Source organism: Chiloscyllium plagiosum, unplaced genomic scaffold, assembly GCF_037043375.1.
Source record: "Chiloscyllium plagiosum isolate Xiang-an unplaced genomic scaffold, Cpla_swu_hap1 HiC_scaffold_40, whole genome shotgun sequence".
In the NCBI taxonomy this organism is placed as follows: Eukaryota; Metazoa; Chordata; class Chondrichthyes; order Orectolobiformes; family Hemiscylliidae; genus Chiloscyllium; species Chiloscyllium plagiosum.
Genome location: NW_028270178.1, coordinates 29,795,312 through 29,810,116, shown reverse-complemented (window position 1 = coordinate 29,810,116; position 14,805 = coordinate 29,795,312). Strand labels below are relative to the sequence as shown.

The 14,805-nt window shown below is 39.9% G+C and overlaps 1 pseudogene; it reads left to right on the top strand.

The window, feature by feature from the left end:
- Nucleotides 1-8,039: 8,039 nt before the first annotated feature.
- Nucleotides 8,040-14,805, top strand: part of LOC148138434 (uncharacterized) — a 45,006-nt pseudogene continuing 38,240 nt past the window's right edge.

Here is a 14,805-nt window from a genome sequence, read left to right as displayed (position 1 = left end):
TATAAATGACCTGGAAGAGGGGTTAGAAGGTTGGGTGAGCAAGTTTGCGGATGATACGAAAGTCGGAGGAGTTGTTGACAGTAAGGAAGGATGTGGCAGGTTACAGCAGGATGTAGAGAAGCTGCAGAGCTGGGCAGAAAGGTGGCAAATGGAATTCAATGTAGCTAAGTGTGAGGTGATTCACTTTGGGAAGAATAACAAAAAGATGGGGTACTGGGCTAATGGTCGGATACTTGGTAGTGTGGATGAGCAGAGGGATCTTGGTGTCCATGTACACAGATCTCTGAAAGTTGCCACCCAGGTAAATAGTGCGGTGAGGAAGGCATATGGCGTATTGGCTTTTATTGGTAGAGGAATTGAGTTCCGGAGTCCTGAGGTCATGCTGCAGTTGTATAAGACTCTGGTGCGGCCGCATCTGGAATATTGTGTGCAGTTTTGGTCGCCATACTATAGGAAGGATGTGGAGGCACTGGAACGGGTGCAGAGGAGGTTTACCAGGATGTTGCCTGGTATGGAAGGAAGATCGTATGAGGAAAGACTGAGACACTTGGGGCTGTTTTCATTAGAGAAAAGAAGGTTTAGGCGTGACCTGATTGAGGTGTACATGATGATTAGGGGGTTAGATAGGGTTGACAGTGTGAACCTTTTCCCGCGTATGGAGTCGGGTATTACAAGGGGGCATAGCTTTAAATTAAGGGGGGGTAGATATAGGACTGAAGTTAGGGGTAGGTTCTTCACTCAGCGAGTCGTAAGTTCATGGAATGCCCTGCCAGTAGCAATGGTGGACTCTCCCTCTTTATGGGCATTTAAGCGGGCATTGGATAGGTATATGGAGGATAGTGGGTTAGTATAGGTTAGGTGGGCTTGGATCGGCGCAACATCGAGGGCCAAAGGGCCTGTACTGCGCTGTATTCTTCTATGTTCTATGGCTGAACTCTCTCTGCTTTGGTTCCTTTTTCAGAAAATGCTGTGTCCCTATTGTACAGATAATCTGTGTCCTCTCCCTCTGCTGAGCTTCTCCCAACAGTACTAACAAACCCACCCTCAAGAATTTTGATCTCATTCTGATTCACATCGGTCGATCTCAGCGTTATCCCTGAATAGTTAGTTTTCCAAGTTGGTTTTCCACTGGGCTCCGTCTTTCACCAGATACAGACAGAGAATCGCAGAGTATCATTGTTATGAATCCACATTCTTCGCTCATCTTTTGTTGTTCAAAATATTAAATTAATATCACTCATTAAGTATTCCTGAATTTAGCTTTTTTGTCTTTCTAATCTGAAAAGTTGCATGCAGCTCTTTATTCTCTAATAATTAAAACTTAGCAAACAGATGTGAGTTAGCAAGGCCTTACACCTTTATTGGTGCTGACTCAGATGTCTTCTTTCAATACCTTCAGATAAAATAGTAATGTTACTGCAGCCAGTTTGTTTATTCTATTTTGGTGACATGAACTTGCCTTGATCCAAGGTAAGGTGATCATGACAGCCATGAGAAACTCAGCAGCTCTGACACCAACCACGGAGAGAGAAATATAGTCAGTGTTTCAGTCTGTTAATTTTATTCTTCACAACATTGCCTGCAACGTTAAATTCTACTTTTAAGCGTCTCAATTAATTCAAAGTGGACATGGAATACAACATGTACCAATTTAACAAAGCTTGTTCCCAGTGGATGTGGGTGGAAGGAGCGCACAATGGAACAATATAAATTACACTTTTATAAGTTTAGGGTTGCGAAATGTGCCTCGAATTGTCTGGAAACATTCACACAGATTACTTCAAACCAGCCAATGTTTATCCTTCAGAGTCGAATTATTTTGGGTCTCTATCTGATCAAATCCACTCCCATATTTCATATTCAAATGCGTAATGTGGACAATAGAAGCAAAATGTGTTTTTTTTTCTAATATACACTTTTGGCATTTTTCATTTGGAAAACTTCTACTTTCATTACTTTAAAGGTATTTTTCCAGTTTTCAGTTTCAAATAGCAAACCTCTGTGTAAACATGACGTTGGGAAAATACAGGCATGAAACTGGAATGCTCAAACATTATTTTTGGAAAATGGCAGGACAGTTTGACATTTGGATGCTCACATACATTTGTTCCAACAAAACGGCAATGTGCTCTCATCCCATGGATGAGAACATTGGTAATGAGCATTGGACATGGCCATGGCTAATGCCTACACCAGATCTACACTATCTTAACTTCAAATGGCAGCTCCGACAGGACAACAACGTTCCTAACACAGATGAGTGAATGGCAGGGCGATTAGGTTTCGGAGCCATGAGGTCATGTTGCAAGTGTACAAAACTCTGGTGCAGCCACGCTTGGAGTGTTGTGTGCAGTTCTGGTCATCACATTCTAGGAATCATGTGCAAGCATTTGAAAGGGTGCAGAGGAGATTTACCAGGATATTTTTTGGTACGAAAAGGTCTTATTAGGAAAGATTGAGGGACTTGAAGCTGTTTTTGTTGCAGCGAACTAGGTTAAGAGGTGGCTTAATAGAGACATGCAAGATGACTAGAAGATTGGGTAGGGTGGACAGTGAGAGCCTTTTTCTTTGGATGGTGATGGCTAGCACCAGAGGTCATAGCTTTAAACCGAGGGTTGATTGATATGGGACAGATGTCAGAAGTAGTTGCTTTACTCAGAGAGTACTAAAGGCTGCAACAGTAGTAGACTCGCTGAATTTAAGGGCAATTAAATTGTCATTGGATAGGCATATGGATGATAATGGAATAGTGTAGGTTATGTAGGCTTTACATTGGTTTCACAGGTCGGTGCAACATCAATGGCTAAAGAACGTGTAGTGCAATGGGACTTTCTATGTTCTATAGTAATTACTCACCGTGAAATTGTTCCATTTCCACCCATGTGATGCCAGGTTCCTATTTGAGTAGAACATATACGATGGCGCCGCGAAGAAAGTTTCAGCCAGCACAGGAAGTGAAGCTCCCTCTGCGTACTGGTTCTTCCAGGTCTCCATCTGAGTGATAGAGATGTCCAGCACAGAAACAGACCCATCAGTCCAACTCGCCCTTGCCGACCAGATATCCCATCCAGACTTTCAATTCATTCAGAAGTGGGGATGTATATGTTTTTCAATAAGTTAAACATAATAAGGTTTCCTCTGTTAACATGCTCTTCCCATATTTCTCACTCTAATTTTAATTATAGTGTGATAATCGACCTGATTTTCGGTGAAGACAAGCTCAAAGTCTTCAAGATGTTCCTTACTCATATTCTCTGCATACATAGATAGACTGCCACTTTGATCATAATTGTTGTTTCATTTATCCTTGTACTTTATATAGTTCTAACTCAAAGAAATTGTTTTCTTTTTGTGTATCTTCTCCATATGTTTTCCTGATCTATGTTTGCTTTTCTTTCCTGAACTTCTTTTTGTAATTCACCTTTATGCTTATTGTAATATTGTTGATTTTCTGCAGTATTTCGTTCACTTTGCTGGATATTATTTTTCTTGCCTTTTTGAAATTGGATCCTTAATGCAGTTGCTCAGTAGAGCAAAGTATAGAGTTTGTTGTTCCATGCGTTTGATTGATCAGATCATGTTCAGCCGAAATCTCCTTCCTTACCTTTCTGCCAGCGACCTCTTGGACTATCACAGATTTCCATTATTGTTGCTATTTCCAGCTCACATGCTTCTCAACCAAGGACGTTTGAACTCCCCTGACAGAAAATTAACTTTTATTTTGCACATTTTTCCCCACAATTATGCTGAAATATGTTGAATTGCGTCACCTACCACAAACATAAGCTCTCCTACTAATACTCAATTGAGCTGTTCCATCTCAGTCTCCGAAATATAAATCTGGAATTTCCAAACGCTAGCAGCTGCACCATTGGATTGTCACAGGCTGGTTAATAGTGTTGTATATTTAAAATCTGAAGTAGAGTATTCATGCAATTTCACTGACTATGTATAAATCATGTAAGGACTCATAATATTACTGTATTTGTATTCTTGTTTTGTTTTCAACTTACCAGGAACTTACCACCAACGTGTACAATTCCACTCCCTGAGTTCTTGCAAAATGGGTAATATCATTTTGTGAACGCATGTATCCTCCTTTGTGGATATATCACACATATCCTCCCCTTTCTATCTTTTTTTAAAAAATACTTTATTCATATTGCTGCCTGCAACTTTGCTTTTATATTATGAAACCCCGTCTTAAATTCCAGGAAATCAAACCTTTAAGATGTCGTTCATTCCTTGTTCTAACCTGTGACCATAATCGTGCCACGCATTTGCCATGCATTGACTATCACTAACCGAGAATCTACCATCACCCCGTGACGGTCATCATTGAAAACCTCAGTGTCAAGCATCTTATCGGTATCTTTGATCAGATTCTGAACTGGTCGATCCATATTGGAATGGGTCTGTGTGGGTTACTCCTTGGAGGGTCGTGTGGACTTATTGGGCCGAAGAGCTTGTGTCCATGATGTAGGGAATCTAATCTATTTATGTTCGAGCTGTGAGCGTAATTTCTCCCACCGTGGATTCCTTTACACTTTCAGCTGAAGTTTATGGGGTTTAAATCATTTTATTGATAATGCATTTTCAAAAATAGGACTCTCAGCTAAACCTCAGTCAACAATATCACTTCACACACTATCGCCTGCTTCCAGTGGAGATGTATTGCTGAGACAATAATACACTTTCTCAGACAAGAGACAAACCACAGGCCACATTCCATATATGATTTATTAATGCCCGCTGTCGTCTCACTGATGCGGAGTGCTTTACTGGTGTAATCCTTCTCTAACGAAAAGTTTCACATCGTTTCACATTGCTAATTAACATTTTTGCTTGTTGTTAACTTATCTTCTTTCAGGTATAGCCCAAATATATCTCAGGCTTTCACATTTCAAAATATATTCTATTCTGTCTTTGTTTTACAATTCCACTGCTGAAGCAGTTTTCTTTTGCAGTTTGCCATTATATTCCATCTTTTGGAACACTCAAGCAATCCGTCCATCTTCTTTTATCACTTCATTGTGTTTTCGTCCAAACACATCACCTTTGTCATCTGGCTACATGGTTAACTCACACTCAATGCTATCTTCTCACTCAGACAATAAATGGTTGTCTCAGAGTCCCATGTATTTATTCGCCTGTTGCCCCAAAATTGAAATTTGACTTTTACTCCTGCTCTATCATTCCATCAATTCTCAATCTCTACTAACATTTTACCCATACTTCTGTGTACACCTTCACCTGCTATTCTCTATTTACATACCTGACAGAAACATACATATTGCAGTATATTGTTTTACATTAAGCTTTACTCCATCCCTACTCTGAATTCCCACAATCTGTTGATGACTAAGGTTTTCTATTGCTCTTGAAAATAATATGTTACAATTTTCCTCCCTATGCTTGGTGTTCATTGATGTGCCATCTTCTTGTATCTCGTTGACTTGACTGTGCCTTAAAATGTTTACGGTTCTAAAATCAAGTAACTGTTATTTTAGTGGTGTCCATTGTTCGTCCGCAGTCACATCTTGAAAGCGCTATTCCAAGATAGAATTGATAGTTTGTTAAATCGATCCCAAACCTACGTTGTTTGCAGCTTTTATCTTTCCTGTCATTGTTTCAAAGTAAACTAAAGTACTGTTAAACTTAACGTACATTTATGCAATATTATATTCAGCCTTCCATAGGAAATATTTTTCTATAGAATTATCAATTAGATCTCTCACACTGCATCCTGCTAGACTTAAAATAGGCAATCTCTTGTTTGCATGGTCAGCACTAATTATCTACAACACTAACTTGCATGTATTCGATTACCGACATGCATGAGACACATATCCTCTGAGACATATATTTATGCTGAATTTTAATAACACAATTCTCAACTTCTCCATTGCCATTCTGGATGAAGTGAAACGGAAAATTGTTCATTGTTTGCTAAGTGACTGTAACTGATGGAAAGGTTAAAGTTGAAAATGTGTTGCTGGAAAAGCGCAGCAGGTCAGGCAGCATCCAAGGAACAGGAGAATCGTCGTTTCGGGCATAAGCCCTTCTTCAGGAATCTGGCGTATGCCCGAAACGTCGATTCTCCTGTTCCTTGGATGCTGCCTGACCTGCTGCGCTTTTCCAGCAACACATTTTCAGCTCTGATCTCCAGCATCTGCAGCCCTCACTTTCTCCTCCCTGATGGAAAGATGACACAAGCGGGATCCAAGCTATTCCTTTCACTTCAGCCGCAGTTGTGCTATAAAATGGAAAGGAACATTGAGAATTTTAGAAAAGATTCGTTGTTACTAAGAAACAAGGCAGAGCAGCAAGTAAAGATGTTCCGAAAGAATGGAAAGACCATTTATCCCACAAACGAAGAACATTTACTATCCCTTGCTAGTCGCAGTTCGTACTCCCGGTTTGTAAGTATACCCTGCTATAGAATAGCTTCTGGTTATCTCACTGATCTTGATTATGTTGCAGAGTATGTGAATATCCTTCTTAAAGAGTAATTTATATGGAAGGATATCTTGGTAACTGACAATGCTTAAATCTTGAGTTCTTGCAGCTGATGAAAGCTCTGTTGATCACTGCATTGAGAGAATTCAATGTTAAACATTGCAGAATACTCATAATATGAGATGAAAATGCTGATTCCTTATAAGTCCAATAGTTAATAAATAAACATTTTTTTAATGATTTGCTGTCGAGAATTCATTTGTCTGCCTAACATTTCTCTCCAATGCTATATAATGGTTCGTCTCAACCTATCCGCTTGCTCCTTTCTATCAGCTCCCTCACCTCCTCTCATCGCCAAACTGTACAATGCACAGCGGTGGTCCGCTCTGATGAAGCGTCACTGGATCGGAAACGTTAATTCATTTTTATCTCCACAGATGCTGCCAAAGCAGCTGAGTTCCTCCACCAATTCCGGTTTTAGTTCCAATTGCTGATCATTTATCAACAAGCAACGCGTTGTTTATTGGTCGAGGAGATGTAGGAATTGCTGAAGAGGGCAAATTTTATTGTTTCCCATGATTGGTCTCCAGAAAGTGGTGGCGTGGTTTCTGTTAGTTCATTGCTTTGTTTCAGCCTTGATGACTTAAATTGTTTTGTTGACTGGAGACATGTACAATCTGCAGAAGATTTTGAAAGATAATGTTATTTTTGTTGAACAAAACAAAAATGAAAGAACTGCGGATGTTGTAAATCAGAAAAAAAGCATAAACTTCTGGAAAAAACTCTGCAGGCCTGGGAGCATCTGTGAAGAGGAATCAGAATTAACGTGTCAGGTCCAGTGACAATTCTACAATTGTTTTTGCTGTTTGAAACCTTTTCCTGGAACGAATCTCTGTCATTCCACTCGCAGCCTGTTACTTTTGATTAATTGCAACTGCGAAAATCTCCCATTTTGAAATGCGAATGAATGTTCGTCTCTCATACAGTCACAGAGATGTGCAGCATGGAAACAGACCCTTTGGTCCAAATCATCCATGCCGACCAGATATCCCAACCCATTCTAGTCCCACCTGCCAGCACCCAGCCCATATCCGTCCAAAACCTTCTTATTCATATGCCTTTTAAATGTTGGAATTGTATCAACCTCCACCATTCCCTCTGGTAGCTCATTCCATTCACGTACCACCCTCTGAGTGAAAAGGTTGCCCCTTAGGTCTCTTTAATATCTTTCCCCTGTCACCCTAAAACTATGCCGTCTCGTTCTGGACTCCCCACCACAGGGAAGAGACTTTGTCTATGTACCCTATTCCATGCCCCTCATGATTTTAGAAACTTCGATAAGGTCACCCCTCAGCGTCCGATGCTCCAGGGAAAACAGCCCCAGCCTATTTAACCTCTCCCTATAGCTCAAATCCTCCAATCCTGGCAACATCCTTGTAAATCTTTTCTTATCTTAATGAATTGATAACTTTCTCGTGCTGGTTGAGAATTATGTTAAATGCAGTTGTTCCTGTGATTCTCATCTCCAAATAAACTATAGGACCGAAGTTTCAAACGTATAGTTACCGCAAGGTCCCGCAATGGAGCCGCCCATCATTCGCTCAATGATCTATAATATGCATGTTGCATGTTCGGTTACATTTGATCTGAATATGGCAATGGATTATGTGTTCAGGTATATGTAAAGCAATTTGTTTCTTGAATTGACATCGAAAAATTAATACGTTACATTGATCATTTGGAAAACAAGATGTATTCAACCAATTCCAAGATAATTGCACTTCCAATAAATTTCATTGCCATAAACTTGGGCTCCCACAGTTTCCTCCCTTCTCCAATATTCCGCCATTAAAAATTGCCTTGCGCATGGAGTCCTATATCTTCTTTTCTCGTTTTTCATTCTGACTAAATTTCCGGTTACCCGGCCTTTCTTTCTGTTCCACACGTGAGCTGTTGCCTCCGTTATCTGTCCATGTTTCCCGGAATTCCATGTTTGCACACCTGCAATAAAAAACCCCTGCTGCCAGACCACCAAAATGAGTCCTATGAAAAGGAAAGATTAAATTCTCACTGCTGTAAAATATTAAACTCTGTGTGTTCCTCCTTCTTGATTATGGCTCCACATCCTCGAATGTTTCCCGGAATTCCATGTTTGCACACCTGCAATAAAAAAACCCTGCTGCCAGACCACCAAAATGAGTCATATGAAAAGGAAAGATTAAATTCTCACTGCTGTAAAATATTAAACTCTGTGTGTTCCTCCTTCTTGATTATGGCTTCGCATCCTCGAATTTTTTCAATTGCTCTGCAGCTGATTTGCTTATGAAGACATTTTTATTCATCTAGTCATTTCCATAACATCAATGACAAGAGTCTCAAAACATGTTCTGCTCATTTACCTCTGGCACTAATCCTTACCTTCTTCATGTTTCCCATCTCGATAATGTCCTTTTTCGACATTACATAATATTACACTAAACAGTTACAGATGGCACCTTGTTCTTTCTGTAAACCCCATCTCCCGTTTTGTCACCTTTGTTAAATTGACCAGAACCAACTGCTCAATTACTACAACATCTTTCCCCGTACAACGGTGCGGTACAGTGGCACAGTGGTTAGCACTGCTGCCTCACAGAGCCTGAGACGCGGGTTCAATTCCCGCCTCAGGTGACTGACTGCGTGGAGTTTGCACGTTCTCCCCGTGTCTGCGTGGGTTTCCTCCTGGTGCTCTGGTTTCCTCCCACAGTCCAGAGATGTGCAGGTCAGGTGAATTGGTCATGCTAAATTTCCCGTAGTGTTAGGTTAGGGGTAGGGGTAAGGGGGGGGGTTGCGCCTCGGCGGGTCGGTGTGAACTTGTTGGGCCGAAGGGCCTGTTTCCACACTGTAATGTAATCTAATCTAATCTAAACTGGACATACAACAGCAGTTTTCCGTGGATCCACATCTTCACTCAGTTTCTTTGCGATTATCTTGCAGGCCAATTGTTTATGTCTACACTCAGCTGCCTGGAAGGTCAGTCTCATGTTTCCCACAAAAATGAGCTTCTGATCACACATCCAGACAATCAACAGGACCTCGGAAATGTTCATTAATGTGGGTTGCAAGCTAACCCACCCACGACTCTCCTATTGTCAATACAAGACTTCCTGTTGAACCGTAAACTGTAACCACATTTGATAATCTAATTGTTTCATTTTGGAAAATCGCGATTTGTTTGGGTCGAGCTTCGCTGCCCAGGCCCTAACCTCTGCGACTGCCAACAGAAAATTCTCAGTCATCATTAACCATCACCAGCCACTCCACCCCCCGCCCCCCCCCCCAACAACCAACCCCTAATTTCAAGACATTCCACAAACTGCATGTTTTTGATGATGTAAAAGTCACTTATATGAATGTGTTTTCACGACTCGCTCTACTTTATATTGCATCATGAAACGCCTCTCGTTCTTGATTCGGCAAATGGTCAGATACAACGGTAAACTATAGATGTTCCTGTTGGCTATTTGGCTTTCACTATGGTTAACAAAATGAATCCTGACTTGCGTCAAAATGTGATAGCAATGGAAAAGCAGATGGCAGATGAATTATTTCAATTTTAATTTAACAATTACCATTCCAAAATCAAACAATACCGTTACTCGCTGAACTAAATACACTTGAAGGATATTCCGCCAGAATTGATTTATCAACATTGAAAGAAGTACAATTAATAGTTGCCTATAATCAGAGAGGAAAAACGTTTACTGAATTCTTATTCAGATCATAAAAACATTTGATTCTGACCCGCAGGAAAGATATTGTGAAACTTGAAAGGGCTCATAAAACATTTACAAGAATGTTGCCAGAGTTGGGGGGTTTTGAGCTTCAGGAAAAGGCTGAATAGGCTGGGGCTGTTTTCCCTGCGGCAGCTGAGGGTTGACCCGAAAGAGCTTTGTGGAATGATGAGGGCATGGATAGTGTAAATAGACAAGTTCTTCTTCCCATGAGAGGGGAGTCCAAAACCAGACAGCATAGATTTAATGTGAGATGGGAATGATTTGAAATGGATGTAAGGGTTAACCTTTTCAGGCAGATGTTAGTACGTTTGGAGAATGAACTGCCAGACGAGCTGGAGAACGTGGTTACAATTATGCATTTAAAACGCATCTGGCTGGGTACATGAATAAGACGGTTTTAGAGGGATATCGGCCAAATGCTGGCAAATGAGAATCGATTAGATTAGATTGGATGAGTTGGACCAAAGGATCTGTTTCCATGCTGTATGACTCTATGACAGATTGCCGCATAATATCCAAGACGATTTATCTGGCGCCTTCTTCCTTACCTCTCTTTTTCAGACGTAAACCTATTGACAATTGTGACCCTACGCAGAAGGCATTGTGGTCTCTCCAAATCGATTTCCATCTTCATGGTAGCCATGGTGACAGTAGATCTGCTGGTCATCCTATTTCATAGAATTGCGTTGCTGATTTTCAGCAAATGTTTCCTGCATTCATTCCACTCCCACACTGTCGTTTGTAGGTTTTTTGCTATACTTGAGTTCTGCCATCTCGATCTCAGTGCGTTACATTCTCTTTCACATTTGATAGTTGTGCAGCTATTTGTTGTCAGAAACGGAAACCAAAATATTGCATAGCCAAGACGGCATTAATTGTCATATTCATTGTGTCTATATTAATGTATTTCGAGACCATTCCTTTTTGGTTTGCATATGAACATAAACAAATAATTGACAACATATCTTGGGGTTTCCACCCGAGTGTGGCTTTTTTCATAGCAGCTGCAGGTAGAGCTTACTTTAATGTGCAAAGTGTTCTTGTTTCATTGATTTCTTTTGCTTTTATATTACGGTTTAACTGTTTAACAGGCCGGTGCATTATTGTAACCAATAAGGCCCGCAGGAGACTCCATGCTGTTAAGACTGGGAATGCACGAGATGCTGGGATGCAGAGCCGAAGGAAATTTATTAATGTACGATTCGTTGTGTCGGGAAATTTCATATTACTAAGTCTCACATCGGTGGTAAGCCAATGGACTCTGCTCAAGCGTTCCCGACTTGACTATAAAGCCCCTGCATATATTGCCACTTCATCAGGTATATGTTGACGTACTTGAAGTCTTGTGTAAACATTTGCATCTATACAGTGACGCAAGCTAAATTCCTTGGACATATGTTTTGACTTTGGTTAAAATGTTAAAAAATCAAATCAAAGCATTCCGCCCGATATAAAGTGCAATTGCAGTTCACGATTCCAAGCATATTAGTGATCTCCCCAACTACAACAATATAATTTGTCGATTTGAAATCAGTTAGACATCAGAAAGCATTTCCTGAACTGTAAATGTGCAATCCCATCAGTGTGCCTGAGTTCAATCCACAGCATATATCTAGTTTGACTCGCACGCATGTGTTCCACTTCAATTGTTTTTCAAACTTTCTGTCTCCACCACACCACCCTCACTGTTTCTTTTTCCTCTCAACATTACAGGATTTCTCAACCATGAATTTGAAATAATTATGTGTTTAGGATTTAAATTATGACAGTTTGGTATTATTCAAGTCACAAGAGCTGTTTTTGTTAGCTATCTATTCATTCCTTCATAACAAAAACAAACACATGGGCATAACATTACAAAAACAGATTTCAAGAGTTAAGCTTACGTAAGTCAGGGGAATTGAGCCAAAGCAGTACATTTCTCCCCATTTCTTGCAGTTAATTATTTGATTGCTAATATTTGACTAATTTGACGAAGGCCTCTGATCATTTGTAAATTACACAACGTATTTCAACACTGGTAATGGAGATTCCAATCAAATAACTCAGTCCTTCTTTCATATTTACCCAACAAGACAAAATACTTTTAATTTCTCGTGCATTGTAGTTTTAGAATCTTGCAGCAAATCCATATTAGCAAACGTGAAATATTTATCACATGACAAGAACGAGAATGATTTCTAATGGAAGGTTTTCTCGTAAGGAATTCTACCTCAGCTTTAATGTAATCACGGAAAGTGTTCTGCTCAGATAATCAAGTACAGGGAATTAAAAGCAATTTAAAACTTGATTTGTTCTTGCTGAGTATTGCACCTGAGATGTGTCCAGCTGTATTGAATGAAATGATGTTAGATGGCTCTGGAAATGAAAAAGCATAATTACACATTGTATGTAGTATTCAGAGTCCAATAGTATTTTGAGATGGATTTATAACATTGAGGAGATATGTGTTAGCTCTGCCATTTGCACTCTAGTCCCAGTGATAGACCAATGAGATAAGTGATTTTTCAGATTATGTTACATATCATTCGTCTTTACTGCATTGTTTTCCTTTCTGTTCGGTAATAGGTTTTTTTCTAAGGCAAAATCAAAACTGCAGAAGCTGTAATCCAAAATAGACAGGCACGAGGCTGGAAGAATACAGCAAGCCAGGCAGCATGAGGAGATGGAGAAGTTGAAGTTTCGTGTATAACCCTTCTCCAGTGCACCTCCTGATGTTGCCTGGCTTGCTGGTTCTTCCAGCTTCTGGCCTAGTTATTTTCTGTTAAGCAACTAAGCAACAGCTTCTGCAATGTACATTACATCTGTTAAACAGAGAGTGGAGTGGGCGATTATTCAATTCTTGAACGTAGCAAGGGGGATTGTATTTTTTGTATCATTAAAGATTACACCATATGAAAGTATATAGTTTCAGCTCGTTCTTCAAAGGCAATGACAACATTTGGCTTTAATTTAAGCATTACAGAAATAAGGACATACCATGAAAGTTTACACTGATGGATTATGAGCAAATGTGCAACTGTAAATAAAATAAATCACATAAATTTCCATCGTGCAGAAATGAATTCCAACTTTAACCACAGCGTGTAACTTCAGTGCAGTTTCATAGTTCATTCAAAGTGGAATCCAAGGTAGACAGAACAGTGAAAAAGGCATTTGGTATGTTTGCCTTTACTGGCCACTGCACTGGGTATAGGAGCTGGGGAGTCATGTTGTGGCTGTACTGTACATTGGTTTGGCCACTTTTGGAATACTGTGTGCTATTCTCAGCTCCCTGCTGTGGGAAGCATAGCATTAAATTTGAAAGGGTTCTGAAAAGACTTACAGAGATGTTGTCAGAGATGGAGGGTTTGAGCTGTCAGGAGAGGCGGAATAGGCTGGGGCCATATTCCCTGAAGCATTGGAGACAAGTGTCCTTATGAGGTTTCCAAAACCATGAAGGGTTATGGGTAAGATTACTAAATTGTTTTATGTGGAGTGGGCGAGTCAAAACTAGAGGGCATAGTTTTAAGGTGAGAGGGGAAATATTTTAAAGGTGTCTAAGGGGCAACTTATTAACACAGAGGGATGTATGTGTATGGAATGAGCTGCCAGAGGAAGTGGTGGAGGCTGGTATGATTGCAGCATTGAGTGGGCACCTGGATGGGAATATGAATGGGAAGGGTTCAGAAGGATTTGGGCCAAATGCTTGCAACTGGCACTAGACTTATTGGTCAGCATGTACCAGTTGGACAGAAGGGTCTGTTTACGTGTTGCATATTTCCATGACCCTATGAATCACGTATTGGACAGATTATCAAATAGAAAAAATGAACATGCTGTCTAAAAATTAATTTTTCTTAAAATATAAATTGGGTTCAGATACTGAACTCAGCAAACCACTCTTTAATGTTTCCATTTCAACATCAACATGTCTGGAAGCAAAACAATACATAATTGCAGAATCCAGCTGAGGTCAGGCTGTGCCTGTTTGGCTGAGAGTGAACAGTTGAGGGGCCAACAGATGCTGCTTTTAGTTCTGTCGCCATATTCAGATAATAAATACTAACCTAATACATAGTTTGTCAGCAGAAATATATTCGAATTGTATCAGGCAGCAATTCCTAAGCAAACATATATCACCATGAAATAAAACAATATCCAGTGAATCACAATATCCAAACTTAATATGCATAATAATAATATATTCAGAAGTTAACCTTTTTACAGCACTGTACTAAATTCATTCATAAATGACTGTAATTCCTAATTCTTGTTAGTACAAGGCTGGTGGTCACTATAATTCCTCCACTTAGTAATATCACTGTGTCTGTATGACATTGTTGCCTTTTCAAAACATTCAATCATTTCCTCCCTTGTATCAGTTGCCCCTAGACATTCCATTTACCAATACATATTTTAATTCTTTTTAATGGGACAGTTAATTTGTTCCTCTGTATACCCTCCACCACCATTTCTATTTGACCAATTGCAATGTTTTTTATGACTCATTCAGTTTGACAGAAACTGTTGTTGAAGTAACCCAATTTTAAGAAATATTCAATCTGCTTCATCCGGAGTAGTTGGTTGA